We start from the raw sequence: 13,779 nt of genomic DNA, 5'->3' as shown, positions 1-13,779 counted from the left end.
GGACTTTTGTTAGAGAAAAAAATTGTTTATATTTTTAATTGAACACTGCTGATCTAGATTCTGATAACTTAAACCCATAGATTGTAAAAATAAAATAAAACTTTTTAAGAATGTGAAATGAAACCCTTATTTGTCATGCTAAGATGTTGGCTGAGTAAGTAAATAAATAAAAACTCATTTTATTGCCATTCAGAGAAAACACGTGTGCTTTGGTTTGAGTTTTCAGAGGTTTGTTTTCACACTGATGTGTGTCGGCTCCTGATTGAAGCAACACAACTTCAGTTTGAATCAGTTTTGGCAACATCTTCCTAAACTGACAGAAAAAACAAGAGCTAAAAACAGACTCATTACCATTTACCCCAGTGTTTACACACCCTTACATTTTCACGACTGCTTGGATTTGACTGAATGAAAAGTTAACTCGGAGTCAGCCGCTGAAGGAGAGCCAAGTTCCAATAAAACTTTGTGTCTTTGTCAATTCATTCACACGTCTTCTTTGAACTACACAAAAATAAGTGTCTTTCAAAATGCTGTGCAAAAGGCTTTACACCTTATGACGCATTGCTTTGACATTTTGGAATCCATCAAAAGAAAACGTAAAAAGACTTTGAGACAAATGATGAGCATTACACAGGGTGGAAATGAAGCTGGCCAAAGTTACTGAGCTGGCATCTTAGAGAGAGAAAAAGAGAAAGAAATCCAGAAACAAAAAGATACTTTGGTGAAAGAACTCTTTCCCTGAAGTGTGCCAACTCCCTTTGGAGAATAGTCAGGTGCTGGTGGGGCTGAAGATGCTAATCGCACTGAACTGTGACTCTGCTTCTCACAGCTTTCCCACACTCTGTCCATTGATGGAGCCCCCGCTGAACAATGGACATGTGCCTTGTTAAATGCTAATTCATCCACACAAGCAGCTCCCGCCTCTTCCCCCCGGGGGGAAGTTTGTTGCTTAGACACTCTTCAATTAGGGTAAAAGAAAAAGAGAGATAAGCATAAATATTTTGCCTGGGGTGTGACTTCTATCTTGAAATAAAATGTCAAGAAAACATCATGCTAAAGTACAGGACTCTGCTTTTTTGATTTTTTTATTTAGTAAATCTATTGCAAACAGTAATTTATGTTGTTTTTATACAAATGCAGTTCTAGGCAGATTTTAGGTCTAGATAAAGTAGATAATTTACATTTTTCTGGGAAAGGACAGTGAGAATGCTGAACAACGTTGCTGAAACTTGCTGAAGAAGCTAAAATTGATTTGGTAAAGCTAAAAGAAACAAAACAATCTGAAAGCCTGAAGGAGCAAAACACTACTTAAGAGCCAAAACAGCAAAACCAAAAGCTAAAAGCCGAGGATAGAAAAATGGTAGCTAAAAGCTAAAATTAGCTAAATGTAGCAAAAGGCAGCAAAAGGTTTTAAATGTACAAACAAAAAAAAAGACAGGCAAACAATAGTTTCAAATCAGTTTCTTTTATTAAGGATGAATATAACTTTGTAATTTATTTTTTAAATATTCTTATCTAAAATTATTTAAATGTACAACAACATTTGCAATGTTTGTGTAATAGGGTTTTATTAGATATTGCTGAATTGACATAAAATCAATTTGCAGTGTAATGGTATTATTAATTATTGGGAGCTTTTTTTTGCCACAATTGCTCACTTAAAATGTTTATGAATTGCTCATTTAAAGAATTAAGAGTATGTACATTTAGACTAAAGCCATGTTGGATATAAAAAATGCAAACATTAACATATAGGATGTAGAACTGACATGTATAAATGTTGATTTATGGATAATATTGTCATAATAAAAGTGAATTTGGGTAAATACATAGCTCTTGGTTAAAAGATATTCCCATAATATTCATATTGAGAGACGTAAATAAGCATATTCCCAGCCTTGCTGAGTAAAATGTGTAACCATTTAAACTCAGTGGTAAAGCATCTCTCCCCCTCCACAGACATCTTTGTCTCGTCTGCCTGTATTGTCCCACAGGGGCTCTGTGAGTGGGTTTTCTCTGGTTTCCCACACTCTGTCCATTTACTGCTTCCAAGAACAAAAGAAGTGTGTCTGGTTGCACATCACATTAATTATGGAGTCAGTTTACGAGTTTTGTCTCACTGCCTCTGAATGGAAATTCCTGTCATCCAGACTCGTCATTACCAGGCTTTTGTAAAATGTCTATAAGGAATGCAGACGTCCAGAGGATTAATGAACATTCAAAAGCTCTCTTCCCCCTTCCTTTACATTCAGACTGTTCCTCTACATTCCATTTTAGTTTGATGGGAGGATAAAAAGAAGACTGCTCCTGAATCATGTGCTATATATAATCTAAATTCAGCTTAGAAACTTCAAGAAAAGCTGAAATAGCCATTAAGAGGCTTTTAAGATGCATTTGCAAGCTTCCTAAAAGGTTGAATGATTTCCCCTTTAACATCAAAATGTGATTTAACTCTTCTGCACAAGGTTCAATAAATATGATATCAACTTAAGGACGCTTTTGAATATTTTCAGCAAAATTTGAATGATCTACTTATTGACAGTTGGAGTGTGTGTGATGGGACAATAAGCTCAGTACTTGATTCCAGCAACAGGCAGCACATCCACACACACTTTGAGGTCACCACTTTCCCAGATTCACACAAAGCTTTGTGCGTGCCCCCGACCCCCACCCCCCACCACTCCAGTTGTTCCCCTGAGATCTAACCATTATCCTTAAGGCAATAATACCATTCAGTGTTTTGCATCCTTTGTTGTCTCGTAGGCCTTTCTGATTGGATGAGACTGTGAGAAACTACTAGCAAACCAGGACCCACACATTCAAATGGAGATGTGTGAGTATAAATAGGAGGGATGAAGGCAGCAGAGATCAGATTCTCTCGACAGAGATCCAACCATGGCTCCTACAATCACTGCAGCACTGACCAACTCTCAGGAGCATCTGACTCTGAACCACAAGGTAAATATCAGATCCATGCTAATTTATTTATCATTTATAACAGACTGTAATAGTTTAAACTAACACCACAGTCTAAAACAAGTTAACTAATGACTCTGTTCTTGTTCGTGCAGCTCAGGAAGCCTCTGGTGGAGAAGTTACGCAGAGAGAGAATCAACAGCAGCATCGAGCAGCTCAAGTCTCTCCTGGGTCCAGAGTTCCTCAAACAGCAGCCAGACTCCAAGCTGGAGAAAGCAGACATCCTGGAGATGACTGTCTGCTTCCTGACACGCCTGCAGCAGCAGCAGCAGCATCCAGCTGTGGACTCAGCAGCTGTTGATCAGGGCTACTCCAGATGTGTCCAAGAGGTGGTGCACTTCCTGTCCAAAGACCAGGTGAAGACACAGTCCCAGAGAAGACTGCTGAACCACTTCAACAAGAACCTGAGAGAGGCTGACTTCTGTCCTCTGAGCTCCACAGTCCAGACCAGCATGAAGAAAGAGCAGAGTCCGGTCTGCAGCGCCCCCTGGAGGCCGTGGTAGACGCTGAAAGACTTGAGGAAAAATGACTCTCAGGAGTACAAAGTTTTTGTACTTATTCTTGTTCTCTTATCTGTAAGAGTCCCTGCTTGTATCACAGCTTTGTTTCTGTGTTGCCTTTTATAAAGGTTTAATTTTCTATTATTTTGTTTTGAAATCTAGTCACATATTTAGATTCTTACTCTGTGATGTAAACATCGTAATTCCTAATGTGAAGATTTTTATCATTTGGATAATGCTAATAGCAACATATCTATGTCTCGCTCTATTGAGGGGGACATATCTTTTCATCTTAAAGCATGTTTAAATTAACGTTTGAAGTCTGCATTTCCTTTTAATTGATCTGTCCATGCTGGTCTTTAAAAATGCAAATTTTATGCATTTGTAGCAGATGATATTCAAGACAAATGTGCTGCTTTATAAACTCTGTGAGTGACAGCACCCATACCTTCAAGGAAGGACTCATTTTTGGAAAAAAAATGTCTCACAATGAATGTATCTCTTCAAGCCAAGTGATGCGCAATAAAACAATCAGAAAAAAAACAACCTCATTTGTGTCTCCCTTTTTCTTTTCTTCTTCTTTGTTTACTGAAGTTGTTTAAAAAGAAACAAAAAAGGTTTTGCAATGAAATAGTTATATATATATAATAGTTAAATATATAAATAGTAATTATTGCTGAATATCATTGTCTTTTTAGTAGAAGGATAATTGTTGTTTGACCCTCCTGAAGCCCTCAGAAGAGGAGACAAAATGAATTACTTAAACTATTTTAAGTAATATTTATATGATAAAATGTATCATTCTTAAGTTAACATGAAAAAAGAAAGACTTAGGTAATCATTTTAAACAAACAAACAAAAACAAGTCATCTGAATACTTCAATTAAAGTATTCAGATTATTATTTTTTTTTTTTTTTGGCTCAATTGAGCCTCTTTTTTCAGCACCTTGAGCTGCAAGTGTCCTTGCAAACACATTTCTGTAAATTTGGCACTTTTCAGAAATGGGATTTTTGCTCAATCTTTAAAACAAAACTGTTCCAGCTGCATAAAGCTGGATCGGTTCTGTTGGTGTAAAACAATCAGATACCTAACTGGTTTAAAGTTAGTTAAATAGGCATTAAAATGTTGCCCCTTTATACCACTTTGTTGATGCTTTTGCAGCTTTTTATTGGTTGATATCATGCGAAGAAGTGAATTTTTGTTATATCATATAACTTTTTTTAAAAGCAGTGGTTCTCAAACCTTTCAGCTTCTGAACCAACAAGTAATAGTGAGAAAGATGTGTGGAAAAAAGCTAATAATCCAAATAAATTTAGAGCAGAATGACAAGACAAAGAGTCTTAACACCTACAATCCTAATGTTTTATGAATTTATGTCTACATTATTTACTTTGTAACAATTATTAGTGAAAATATACCATAAAATATCATTTTTTAAATGTAAGTTGATATGTGGAGATTATTTAAGGACCTCTACTTGGTGTTGGGTGACACACATTGGGGACCCAACCCCTACTTTGAAAACCCCTACCTTAACGTGTTTAATAATCCGCTCACAATGTTGCATTTCTCAAACCAGTGCTGAGTTTTAAAAAAAAGTTATTCCTTTTAGTCTGAATTTAATTATTTCCTTTGAGACCGATTAAAAACCCATCACATAAAAATTTATGATGACATATTTATTTTCTTAAAATATGCAACAACACACACACAAAAAAAACTTAAAATCCACTTTGGATGAATAAAAACAAAACTTAGCAAAATAAAATATGCATACACAGCATACACCAAACAATAATGAGTCTCCTTTCAGAAGAAAGGTTGTTTTTTTAAGGATTTTACACACAATACCTTGAAACAAGGCAGTAAGATCTAAATGCAGTGTGGGGTCACACATCGTTAGGCTTTTCAGTATTTTCACAGGAATCTGAGCAGAAAGGGCACTGTTTGGCAGTTTGTTCAAGTTAAAGATAAAAATTCTTACAGGAAAAATAAAGTCCACTAAAAGGTTGCCATACAGACAAAAAAATAAAAATATTTTTTGCATAGATAAGAGACACAGAAGTCTCTTTAGTCAACTCCTTGGATCATAAATCCCTCAAATAGCAGCACAGCATGACTTCCCTACAGGATTTTGCACAAATCGTCACTTTACTGTGACTCTAAATGCAATAATCTCACTCTGGCAACAGATAAGACTAAAAATAAAATCACATAAGTGGTAAAAATAAAAGTTAAACCTTTAAAACAGATTTTCCATAAAATACCTAAAACAACCTTTGAAATTTCTCCTTGTGAAAATGCAAATAATGCATTTCTCGAAAGTCAGAAGATTTCCAACACTGATGCAAGAAAAGCAAAACTTTTCATCAAACTGAAGGAGGCTGAATCCAGTCTTTGTGGTTGTTTGTTAAAAGCACAGCGGAGCCACGTCGTCCTCTGCGTCAGGAAACAGACGTAAAAGGTCCCTTGAATATTTGGAGTAGCCGGCGTGAGACAGCAGGGCTTTTCTCAGGGTGAGGAAGGACTTTGTCTTCTCCAGGATGTCTGAAACTGGAAAACCATTCTGCAGGTGAGCTTCGATGAGAGCCTTCAGCTTCTCCACTCCTGTGCAGCATTTCCTCTCCAGCATGTGAAGTTTGCACCTGAGAGAAGCCAAATCACAAGTTTTAATCACATATTCAGCCGTCCAGGGATGAGGTTTTCACAAAACTACAAACATATTTTAAAATACAAGTTTGTCTCACCTGAAGAGCTCCTCCTTCATGGTGTCCTGGAGAGTGAGATCTGCGTACAGAGACATTTTCAGGGATGGTTTCTTCTGTTCTGATGTTGTCTTCAGAGGTTCGGATGATGGCTGTGTTTTCCTCTGCATCTCTGCTCCATATTTATGCTGCTGATCCTGCGCTCCCTCTGCTGCCTTGGCCAATCAGGAGCCTCAAAGCTCCAGACAATGGACTGAATTTAATGGCTGTCATGGAGAACAGGTGGGATGCTTTATCTGTACGCCACTCATCAGAAAGGTCAGTGGGAAAGTGTTTTCCACGAGGTGGACACGGGAAAATTAGGTTTCCATTATTGATTCCTAAATCTTGACATTGACTCACAGAGAAAACAGACTGGAATTTTTATTTTAAATAAACCTAAAGCTTAACATATAAACATATACAACATTAAAAGGTTAAAGTAGACAAACAGGTCTGAGCTTCAGCAGCAGGAATTTTTTATAATGATGTAAAAATAAATTATTCCAGTAACGGAGTGTTGCTTTAAGTGTTGCACAACATTATTTCTGTGTGAAAACATTTTAAATGACATAATCCCTCAAAGAAACAAATATGACAGAATAATATTTCTTATATTTTCCCACTCTGAGCTACAGCCAAAGCAGATGGTTTCTGGTTGAAGTGGCCTCCTGTCCTCTCCCTGCCTGAGAACGCTTCCTGAGGCTTTGTAGCAGCAGACGCACTGCCATTGTGTGAGCGGCTGAGCAGGCTGCATACAGAAGTGTGGGAAGCCGTGTGTCGCAGCAGCTCCCAGCAGCACAGAAAGAGGAGGGCGTGTGACTGGGGCACAATCAGCCTTGTGCAAGCAATCGTGGGAGGGCTAAAAGTGGAGGGGGAACGGGAAACCTGAGCCTCGGCACAGACAGCAGATTAACACACAAACAGATGGACTTAAGCAGGAAGGGAAACCCACCTTAAACTAGCTGCACGCAGTTTCAAGTAGTTCAGTGCAGGTTGCATTTTTTATTTATGAGTGAAAAAGCATACAGTAAAAGATAAAAACAAATCACTGTTTACTTGCAGAGTCTTGAAGATCCCATAATAAAACAGAATAAAAACTCATTTTTATAAATTTTCTTTTTAATAACTTGTTCACATTTTAAATGATAGTAGTACAAAAAAAAGGCTTTTGCTTGCTGCAGTAATTGTGCTGTTGGCGTTTTGATCCTATAATAATAAGAAACACATGAGCCAAAGTTTTAAAGAAATATGTGGTGAGAACCGTTCGTACTCTGAGTTTGTGTCGGGGCTGACTGTCAGTTACCACCACACCAAATATCTGCTGTCTGACTCATAATCGTTTCTGTGTTTGCTAAGGTCACTTTGCTGTAGTGGCCATCTTAAACTGAACTGATTTCAAAATGTATTCATGTAGATGTTCATCCAGTGTGACCTTCTGAGAGTTTCATCAAAATTCAGTGAGTGGTTTATAAGATATTTTGTCAAAAAGTTTGTGCATCTCTTCCACCAGAGATAAAAGTTGATTTTGGTCTAGAAATATCCAAGGCACAACTCACAACAAATAACAAAAGTTGTTTTGGTCACTTTTAAGGAAACAATCTTTACATCTATTACAGTTAGATTAATCAGCTATGCTGCAGTTTTTATGGAATAACTGTAGGTGTTTTTAATAACATTTATACCTTTTTTTTGGCTTCTTATATATATACAAGCTGCAAGCAGAGCTGGAGGCAGTATTTGGACTGTACATTGTGAAATGATTATTCATTTTTCAAATCTGGAGTCTTTTTGGAAGTTGCTTCTGAAAGTAATCATTCAAACATTGATTTTTTTAAAAATCATAATTCATAGAGAGAGTGTTATAAATGTCTGAATTTACCAGGTGAATCTTCTCTGGTTGTGACATTTCATTCAAATCACTCAGAGTTTTCAGCTGTGGCGTTAACTTAGTCCTAATTGAATACACTAAAAGCTTTTTAAGTTCTAAAAATAAAGTAGTCCAAAGATGTAAATAAATGTCTCTAGTTTAAAGGTATTCATTGCAAAGTCATGAAATATATTTGCATATCAAGAGTTAATGTTTCCTAAGATCAAAAGTTTGTGAGCAGAACTTGTGACGGGTTGGGAGCTTCTACTCCTGCTTTTCTTCACCTAAGGAAACAGCAGAAGTGACGTGAAGTAAAGTCAACAACAGCAACATTCATTTTGATTAATTTGTACATATTTAAGATCAGATTTGTTGAGTCAAGTACGCAGAAAAGCTTCCATGTGGTTTTCAGCATATTCAGCTGCGTGCTTTGTTTACAATGAGTGCATACCTGCATTTCAATATTGTATACAAATATATGTGGAAAACTACAGCGTTTCAAAGAGTTCAGGATAACCTTTTTATGTTTGACTTGATAATATGCAGTAAGTACCTTCTTGCCATATTATTCAGTGACAAATAGTTAAAGATTAAAACTTCTGTTTCTAAATCCAGTGACTCAGACTGTATAACATTATAATGTCTGTCAGGAATATAAAGTTAAAATAATATGAGAGCAGAATAAGTTCATTTGGCAGTGTTGGTTTATTCAACAATAAAACATAAAGGCTTTTATCCACAGGATGTTTTAACATTCAACAATGAAAGACAAACATAATTTATTTGCTCTTTCAAAATAAAAGCAGTGAAAAGGACCTTAAAACAGATCAAAGGTTGTAATCATAGTGAAGACATAAGCTTTTACATATATTTCCATTGGGAAACATTAATGACAGTCTCTGAAAAACTTTGACAGCGTGTCAAGTTTTCAGAAAAAAAATAAACATTTCGACGTTGCAAAACATTGCTTTTAAAAAATTTCCAAATACATCTGAAATGGCATCAGGTTTTAAACATAAACATGTAATGATCACTACTGATCTTACAAATCTGTTAATATAACACCATATTTTTTCATGCTCAACAAGTACAGAGAGATATAAAACCAATTGCTCAAGCAATCAAATCTGAGTCATGCAAAATGCATGTCGTGATGTTTTCTTTCCTACTTGAAAGAAAAAAATTCAAACTAACATCATCTCCACATCCAAAATACTAATCTGTCAAATAAATCAGTCTTATAGGCGTCTACCACGGCCTCCAGAGGGTTTTGTTGAGCGGACTTGTATTTTTGGTGTTGCTGGTCTGGACCGTGGAGCTCAGAGGAGAGAAGTCAGCGTCTCTCGGGTTCTGTTCAGAGGACGTCTGCAGCTTGTTGAAGTGGTCCAGCAGTCGTCTCTGCTGGTGGTTCTGCTGCTGCAGCTCAGGAAGCAGACGGTCATCTCCAGGATGTCTGCTTTCTCCAGCTTGGAGTCTGGCTGCTGTTTGAGGAACTCTGGACCCAGGAGAGACTTGAGCTGCTCGATGCTGCTGTTGATTCTCTCTCTGCGTAACTTCTCCACCAGAGGCTTCCTAAGCTGCAGAGGAAGGAGAAGATCGATCAGAAAAAGGATCCTTCAGCAGTGAAATGTTGTTTTTGCTGCTTGCTTTTTAAAATGACAACTAAAATGACTGCATTGATATTGACAAACACAAACTTTTACAAATAATAATCATTTTTTTACGATCTTATTACCTTGTGGTCCATGGTCAGAAGCTCCTGAGGGTTTGTCATTGCTGCAGAAGTTATAGGTGACATGGCTCGAGGATTCTTTGGAAAGCATCTGATCTCTGCTGGCTTCATTACTGCCCTTTATAGTCCCACGTTTCATTAAGACTTGTGGGTCTTTGCTTGGCTGAATTTTCCCACAGCCTCAGCCAATCGCGGAGCTCTGTGAGACAATGAGGCATGTAGGGCAGCAACATGCGGTCATGGCCGCCTGGGGCTTTATGGTTAGATCTCAGGGGAGCAGATGGAGCAGACATCCAAAGCACTGTGTGATCCTGGGAGGGTGGTGACCCTGGAGGGAGCACTTATCTGCTGCTTGATGCCGGGATCAATGGCTTTCACTGAGCACACGCCCAACAAGCAAACATTTATCTGGTGGGACATCATTGATGATAGGATCAGTTATTAAATGCAAAACATTTTTGCATATGTGGCATAGAAAAAATATATATTTGTTCTTAGCTATAAGGTAAAGTCATTTTTTTCCCCACCTAAGAGTTTTAACAGATTTTATTCAAACCTCATCAATAATTACCCTGGTGTCCAGAAGGTGTTTAGTTTTTCAGCACGTGCCCAAGTGTGAGTAACAAGATGATCTCAGTTTCCCACAGCAGCCCCCTGAGAGTGATGAACCACAGAGCTGGGACAGATGCTTCGAGAGCACCAGGTTACATCATCAACCTTTCAGAGGGAAATCATCCCATTGGTTGACTCTGGATAAATAGAAACTTTGGACAAAATGTGTTATACGATCAAATTAAGATCTCCAATACAGACTGTGTCATAGTTTGAACTAAATATTAAGTAAATAGTGAATCATAATTTCAGCTAAATTGATGGGCAGCGCCCTAATTTGCTAAATCACCAAATCCCTCAGGGGGGCTCTTTGGCTGCTCCACAGAATTTTACCAAAGTCTTGGATCATAACGTGTATCTGTTGTGATAGCAGAATTTTTAGTTTTTTTTTAAAATTATTATTGCTTGCTGCCATGAAATTCAGGCGATTATGTAATTGCTAGTGTCTGTGTGTGAGTGAGTCTGTCTGTTAGCAAAATATCTCATTAACCACGGATTTAAATGGAAGTCTCAGAAAGAAATCATTGGGCGTACATCTACAGCTGATTCATTTTCAGAGTCAACATGATTCAATATGGCTGCCACAGTTACTCTACCTACCTGGATATACCTCAGGAAACTTTTAAAACGGAGCTAAAATTTGGAGTGGAAGTAGCTGAGAGTCATCCCCAACACATCCTCTGAGTGCTGACAGACCACACCAGATCTGTGTTTAAAACACTGACATACAAGAAGGCGGGCAATATGCATTCCTTCGAGGAATGCTTCTTTCATTTTCTCTTTTTTTTGTGACCCTGATCAAATCCTCTTTATTCCAATGAGATCATTTCTGTTTTAAGGATTTAAGGTTTGGGATTTAGTCTGTTTTGTTTTATTGCCACTGTTCACCATTTTAACTGTAGATTAACAGAAGTGTGACCCTTTACACAATCAATTAGATACAGATTGTGGTTTTATTTCATGTGGGAAGAATAAACTTGAATTATTTACAATAAAATCCAACTAACTGGGTGATTTTATCAAAGTAATGAAGCAACGAAAAGTGTCTTTAGACTACAGCATAGAGATTTTGACACTTTGACTTTGTTTTTACAAGTTAAAACACTGTTTTAAAATAAGCTGCTAAATTTTAGATAAATATTGTTGAAAAATTATGAAGAATTTGATGTTTGAATGTAGTGATAGTGATGGTGAAATTGATAAACTATGTTTTTTTATCAATATAAAAGAAGTAGTGACAATATACAGCACACAAGAGAACCAAAATATTCATCTGGTAGTTTTTGTTTATTCAAAAAGGCACAATAAGTGACAGAAACTGTTAAAGCTCCAACTTGAGGTGATGATGCATCAACAACAAACTGTAAACTTGCACATAAAACAGTGTAAACATTAGAAAACAGAGGTCTTTACAAAAGAGAAACTCACTCCCTCAATGGAGTAAAATATGGATTTAATGAACTAAAAGAAAACTCTGCTCTTAAAACAGATCACATCATTATTAATATCAACTAATTGAAGTTGATTCTTATAAAAGAGTAAACATCACACTGATCACAATTGTGATCTTAACAGATCTCAAAAACGATCCTGATCACATAAAATGAGGTAGAGTTGAAGATGAGTTGAAATGATTGGATTACATTCAAATGTCAAATAAATTACAATTACCTGTTAATAAAGCAGAAGTGTAAACATACTTACATAAATCATTTTAACTAAAAAGAAAACTTTTAATATAAAAGTATAAATGTTTGAATTTTGTAACAGATGTTGCTTATGAATAAATGTCCAATATGGAAAATGGTCAATAAAAAAGAAAAATATCTTTTAAAGATAACGATTACTAGTAATCAAAACAATTCTTATCACTATAAAGTTGTAAAACAATAACTGCAGTTAGTAACAGATGTAACGCAGTAATAACAGGTTCATGCAACATGCATGACAAGATTTGTTTCCTTCTTAAAATGAAAGAAACTGTTGCTGGCATCTCCACAGGAAATTAGACAAGCAATATTAGATAATGGACAAACAGAAAAAAGGCCTTCTGCTCAAACAGAAAAACAAGCTCTCAACATCTTTAAGAATTCAGTTCATAAATCTCTGACCAATGTGGTCTTCTCAGTTCCAGTCCTTCAGTTTCTACCACGGCCTCCAGGGGGCGCTGCAGACCGGACTCTGCTCTTTCTCCATGCTGGTCTGGACTGTGGAGCTCAGAGGACAGAAGTCAGCCTCTCTCAGGTTCTTGTTGAAGTGGTTCAGCAGTCTTCTCTGGGACTGTGTCTTCACCTGGTCTTTGGACAGGAAGTGCACCACCTCTTGGACACATCTGGAGTAGCCCTGATCAACAGCTGCTGAGTCCACAGCTGGATGCTGCTGCTGCTGCTGCAGGCGTGTCAGGAAGCAGACGGTCATCTCCAGGATGTCTGCTTTCTCCAGCTTGGAGTCTGGCTGCTGTTTGAGGAACTCTGGACCCAGGAGAGACTTGAGCTGCTCGATGCTGCTGTTGATTCTCTCTCTGCGTAACTTCTCCACCAGAGGCTTCCTGAGCTGCACGAACAAGAACAGAGTCATTAGTTAACTAGTTTTAGACTGTGGTGTTAGTTTAAACTATTACAGTCTGTTATAAATGATAAGTAAATGAGCATGGATCTGATATTTACCTTGTGGTTCAGAGTCAGCCGCTCCTGAAATCGGATCTCTGTGCTGCTGAGGTCTCTGTAAAGAGAATCTGATCTCCGCTGCCTTCATCCCTCCTATTTATACTCCCTCATCTCCATTTGAATGTGTGGGTCCTGGTCCGGGAGAAGTTTCCCACAGTTTGAACCAATCAGAGAGCTCTGCCAGATAATGAGGCATGTGGAGCAGCAACATGCTGCCATTATTGCTCTGAGGATAATGGGGAGATTTCAGGGGAGCAGGTGGAAGAGGCTCAAAGAGCTCTGTGTCGATGTGGGAAAGTGGCGACCCTGCAGAGCAAACAGAGGGGCCGCCTGACGCTGAGATCAATGACGGGCCGACTCAGTATCAAAACAAGTCAATGAATAAGTTTTACAAGAAAGCAGTTTTAACTTTCATGATGTCTTTCAAAACAAACCTGCAGAAAACAAGTTAAAACCTTGCATATTTAGATGAGTTTGTTGTGATTTAACTAAATTTTAATCTATAATATAAAAACCAAAATACAACGTTTTTTCACACAAAAGAAAAGTCAGTTATTTAAACAGAAAGGGTTCTTTTTATATATTTGAATATACAGGTGCTGGTCATAAAATTAGAATATCATGAAAAAGTAGATTGATTTCAGTAATTCCATTTAAAAAGTGAAACTTGTATATTAT

At 37.3% G+C, this 13,779-nt stretch overlaps 3 pseudogenes; 1 reads left to right on the top strand and 2 right to left on the bottom strand.

Moving 5' to 3' along the window:
• The first annotated feature begins 2,852 nt into the window (after positions 1-2,852).
• Positions 2,853-4,022, top strand: LOC108231564 (annotated as a pseudogene).
• Positions 4,023-8,789: 4,767 nt separating this feature from the next.
• On the bottom strand, positions 8,790-9,918 carry LOC108231582 (annotated as a pseudogene).
• Positions 9,919-11,703: 1,785 nt separating this feature from the next.
• LOC108231560 lies at positions 11,704-13,189 on the bottom strand (annotated as a pseudogene).
• Between the last annotated feature and the right edge of the window lie 590 nt (positions 13,190-13,779).

This window comes from Kryptolebias marmoratus, linkage group LG4, assembly GCF_001649575.2.
Source record: "Kryptolebias marmoratus isolate JLee-2015 linkage group LG4, ASM164957v2, whole genome shotgun sequence".
Lineage (NCBI taxonomy): Eukaryota > Metazoa > Chordata > Actinopteri > Cyprinodontiformes > Rivulidae > Kryptolebias > Kryptolebias marmoratus.
This window is presented reverse-complemented; position numbering and strand designations above follow the sequence as displayed.